Below are 5,280 nucleotides of genomic sequence, written 5' to 3' on the forward strand. Positions count from 1 at the left end.
ACCTCGGCGGAGAAGCGTGCTCGACGAAGGAGACGGGGCGCGAGGAGTCCTCGGCAGCGTCTCAGAACCTCGGAGATCGCGTACGCGTCTAGCGTGTTAGACGCGCGAGGGGAACTCTGGTCGAGAACCCTAGAGGCGTGCTTGAGCACCGGAGAACGTTCGGTCAGAGGGAGCGACGTCCGAGAAGTCCCCGTGAGTGCTTCGGAACCTCTGAGAACGGGGGAGAGAGAAGAGAGACTGCTTCAGGCCAAATATGGCATCCAGAGAAGCAGAGAAGAGTAAGAAATCGAGCGTGTCGATAGGAGACGAAGGGATCATTTTCTCCTCAATGGGAGGGGGTTTATATAGGTGTTTGAGGACCCTAAGGGGGTCATTCGGCGTCCATGTGGGACTAGGAACGCGTCTCTTTTTGTAAGGACAAGTTTCTGCGTCACTCGTATTTGGAGATTTGGAAGTAAATAACGAGTTTCCGTTGTTACAACTAAATTCTCGAGTGAATTATACTCCAATGGATTTATCGAATTAATTTTAAATATGTTAAGGTTATGGAAATCTCGGAATGAGTAAAGGAATTATCGAGTTTATCTTGATTAATAAATTAATTCCGAGGAAACATTCCGGAAATTAATTTAAGAAATAAATTCTCAAGGATGAGAATTAATTCCGAGAAACCTTAAATATATTCAAATTATTCGAGAACGAACGAGAAAATTCTCGGTTCAAATCATATAATTATAATCCGTTCGGTGATGGATTTAATTAAATAATTATATGAAAAAGACGTGGTTGTAACAATTTTAAGGGACCCATTTGAAAGAAAACAAGAAAAAGAAATTGGTTTGAGAATAAAAGGATGATTGTTAAGCCTTGCCTAGTCATCACACATGTGTCACGCTTCTATCATTGCCAACCCAACACTTATCTTCATCATTTACTTTGCTATCAAGTCTCTCCAGCCGAAATAAACAAACCCACGGAAAAAAAAAAACAAGTCACGCGAGAAAAAAAAAAAAGAAGAACAGAAGAAGAGAAGAGAAAGAGTGAGAGACCGAGGGAGAGAGAGAGAGCTCGGGGAAGAGAAAGGCCGAGAGAGAGCAGAAGAGAGCGAGAGAGCGAGTGAGCGAGACTGAGAAGGAGAGCGACCGAGGGAGAGGACGCGCGACCACCAGCACCAGCCCGAGACCCCAGCTCCGTGCGCGCGCCATCCAGCCGACCACTGAGCCTCGCTGCGCGCGCGACCGCCGTGAAGATTGAGCTGCCGCGAGCTAGAGAGGACGTTGGATGGTTCAATTCCTCCAGAAACAAGGTGAGACGTTTTACCCCAATTTCGAATCTGGAAGTTAGGGTTTTTAGTTTTGGATTTTGGGGGTTTTTCCGTGAGTGAGATTATTGTTCGGATTTAACGGTTCTGAAGGTTGATTCGATGATGATTTTGATAGTGAGATGTAATGTTAAACGAAACTGAGCTCGTGTTTGTGTTGATTTGGTTCTGATGTTCGTTCTTTCTGGCTGAGTGTGCTCGTTGAGTATGTTTTGGTGTCGGGTTGCGCTCGATGCTCTCGTTCTTGTGTGTGTGATTTGTTAAGTTGTTTTTTTGGTTGCGAGTTTGTGTCGAGTGTTAGACTCGGTCTAGGTGGGCGGCACAGGTCTCGGGGCAGCGGTTCGGGACGGCGAGGGCGCTGTCCAAGAGTGGTAGAGCTGCTGCGCGAGTGACGACGGAGCGGGGCTGGTCAGCGAGGTTCATCGGCTCGGTTGGGACGAGCTGTTGGGCCGGGGACGGCAGTGACGCTGTGGCGGCTCTCGAGGGCTATTAACGGCCGTCGGGTTTTCGTTCGGAGACTCGCGAAGTCTCGGTTTAGTGTTAGCAAGTCGAGAAATTTCCCGAGTCTCGACTCTAGTCGCGAACCTTTTTTTTTTAGTTTGTGTTGTGGGATATGTCGTGATGTATAAGTATTAGTATGTTTTATAATCAAGCTCGTTTTATGTAAGTCGTTAAGAAAAATAAATTAATATGTATCGTTACTAAACTCGTTGATGATTCAATTAAATTATTTAGTATTCTCATTTAATTTACGTTTCAAAACCGAGTTCGACTATAAGCTCGACTCGTTTACTTTTGAAAAAGAATATCAACGAGAAATGTTTTATTTACGTTCTCAAACGTTATAACTTGTCAATAAAAAGAGACAAGTCATAAAAGATTTTCTAAACCACATTTGAGAAGTGTCGGTTTGAGTTATTTTCATATAACTTACGTATTCTATAGATTGTTAGTAAAAGTTTCTTTATACGTTCTTTTCCTTTAGTTTCGACCTTCGGGAACCTATCCTAAGCAATGGGCTTTGTCCCGTCAAAAGAATAGGTGGTCGAATAGCGGGGCGTTTCTTAGCCTAGATCAGGGAAGTTGTTAAGGCCTTGTTCTTAGGCGTCGATTCTTTCCCGTCTCTGTTCTGTCATGTATTCCCTGATGTTTGTTTTTTTTAGACGCTCTGAGTAGCGTGACTAGGAGGATGTTTTGAATACGTTCCTTATGAGCTTTCTTTTAGTAGAAGAGTGTACGTTAGTAGATTAATGGACGAGATACTGAATACGCTCGATGTTCGATCTTTCTCTTCCATAGATAAGTCCAGATTGCTATAAGGATTAGCAGCGAGCAGGAAGGAGTTTACGAGGACTGGGTTATACGTGAAGTTAAGAAGAACCCTTTTTCTGGAAGAGAAGAATTCAGGATTGGAAAGAATCATATCCGGGTAAGTGGATTATAGGCACCTACAATATCAAGAAATATTATATATATCTTTATATATATACATATATTGTACGTGCATTTTCTATATGCTTTCTAGTAAGCAAGAGTAAGATAAACCAAAAGACAATTCACTATCAAGATTAAGGGCTTTAAGCCGCTAACGAATTGGGAAACGGAATTAGTCCGGCTAACAAAAATGGCTAGAGGTAACTAGGAACCCGAGCCTTTGCTATGTGTTTAGTTAGCCACCTTCCAGAGATCCAGTCCTAGTGAACTGGATTATGAGAGACTGAAGCTAAGACTCGTATTCAAAAGCGAGAATATTATGATAGGATCTTTGGGAGTCGCATCTCAAGATCTTATAATTCACGAGTTAATAAGCGAAAAGAATATATGTTAAGATCGGGATTAAACCCGAATTAAGCAGTCTCTCATGTTAAGTTAATTAAAGAGAAAACATGGAATGGTACCGCCTCCGACATATACCCCTTGTTAGCAGGTACCTATTATGCTTCGTGCTGGTACCACATGGGGATTAGGCAGGAGACTGTGCACCCTCCTGTCTGGCGCCAATAAGACATGTGTCGTGCGGATATCATTAAGGGATCCCGAGCAGGAAATGTATTGTATGATGGGAATTGCCGGGACCTAAGCTGGCATATTCTCAAGTAAGAGGAGTTACCGGGACCTAAGCTGGTAATTCCATAGTTATGATTAAAGCAAGTATGTTTATGATGTGAATCACCGGGACCTAAGCTGGTGAATTCTTAAGTAAGAGGAATCTCTCGGGACCTAAGCTGAGTGATTCCTAAGTAAGATGAATCGATCGGGACCTAAGCTGATTGATTCTTATGAAAGGTGAATCTATAGGGACCTAAGCCGATTGATTCTAAAGTAAGGTGGATTTATCGGGACCTAAGCCGATATTTCCGCAAGTTATGAAAAGATATGAACTCATGTTATGTATTGCTTATGTGTTATGTGCATTGTGCATTAGATATGTAGATATCCGCTTACTGAGTCTTTCGACTCACAGTTATTATCTTGATATTGTAGATAAAGGAAAGGCTAAAGAAGACTGAGCAGAGCATCAGCGAAACTGGTAAGTAAGTAGGCGTGTGTATGTACGGCTTCCGACCTGTGGCTAAGTCAAGGGCGAATGAGTCTATTTTGTTTTTAAAAGACGAGTATTTTGTTTGTGAAGTTTTAAATAGTATGTTTTAAGAAAAACGAAAAATTCGCCCATATTTTTGAGACGTTTATGTAAATATTTTAAAAGTTTTTCTAGAAAATGTTTTCTGGAAGCGCTTCCACCAAAGTTTTTATGAATTTTATTTATGTCAAGTAAGATACGGAGAAATCTACCGCGGCTCGCGGGCGAGCTAAGGCTCGCGGGTCGTGACAGAATTTTTGGTATCAGAGCCCAGGTTGAGCCGTTTCTGTAGACTTGTGGTCGTACATACACTATCTTACTTACTTATAAGTCAGCTGATGTCCAAGATAGCCTTATCTATAATATCTTGTTGAGTCTTTGTGAAAGATAGTGGTTATATTAGGATAACCGTGTGCTTACCCATTCCTACTTATAGGTGAAGTAGAGATTAAGAATGGGACCTAAGAAGCAAACGCAGACGAATCTTTCACAAGAAATGACTGAGATTAGCAGGGCTCTAGAGCGTCAAGCTGAAGATGGCCGTCGAAGGGATGCTCAAATAGAAGAGCAGAACAGGTTGATCACGCAACTTATTGCGCGAATGAATGAGCAGCAACCTCCACAGGGACAACAAGACCCTGAACCCCAGGCGCATCGACCAGAACAACCTGGAGGACAAGGTGAGCACGTGCCAAATATGAATAGGAATCCAGATGGTCAGAATGTACAAGCGCCACCACAAGTTCAAGCTATGGCGCCAGATGAGGTTCCGCTGTTCCAGATTCCGATAATGGCACCGACTGTCGGGGAGCCTGTATATGAGCGTTTTCGTAAGCAGAAACCACCGACTTTCAATGGAGATGCTGATCCTTCCCTTGCGGAAAATTGGATTAAAAGGATCCAACAGATCTTCACGTACATGCAACTTACAGATGCTGAGAGGGTTGCATGTGCTGTGAACCAGCTGGAACTTGAAGCTCGAAGTTGGTGGGAAGTAATCGCACTCTATGATGATGTTTCTCATATTACATGGAATCGTTTTATCAACCTATTTTATGAGAAGTACCTGGGTGAAGCTAATCTCTCGGGTAAGGTACGAGAGTTTATGGATCTTAAGCAAGGGAAGCTCTCTGTAGCTGAGTATATAGCCAAGTTTGATGAGCTTGCAAAGTTTTCGCCCTCTATGGTACCGACGGATCAGTCGCGCAAGATGAAGTTTATGCATGGACTCAATGTGGAAATTGTGCGTCAGGTTGATAGTGGCGACGTTGGGCCACGAACTTATGCGAATGCCGTTCAAAGGGCATTAAGGATTGACGGTTGGCGTATAGCACAAGTCAATCCAGCTAGCGAGTCAATGACCATCCTACAGGAATCT

The 5,280-nt window shown here is 43.0% G+C and overlaps 1 long non-coding RNA gene across 1 annotated transcript; it reads left to right on the forward strand.

Moving 5' to 3' along the window:
* Positions 1 to 625: 625 nt before the first annotated feature.
* On the forward strand, positions 626 to 2,029 carry LOC149404186 (uncharacterized). The gene is made up of 2 exons (XR_016294181.1): positions 626 to 1,306; positions 1,606 to 2,029. It is a non-coding gene; the product is annotated as an uncharacterized LOC149404186 (long non-coding RNA).
* Positions 2,030 to 5,280: the final 3,251 nt, after the last annotated feature.

Source organism: Urtica dioica, chromosome 2, assembly GCF_054948205.1.
Source record: "Urtica dioica subsp. dioica isolate 48M chromosome 2, U.dioica_male_clone48M_v1_H2, whole genome shotgun sequence".
Taxonomy (NCBI): Eukaryota; Viridiplantae; Streptophyta; class Magnoliopsida; order Rosales; family Urticaceae; genus Urtica; species Urtica dioica.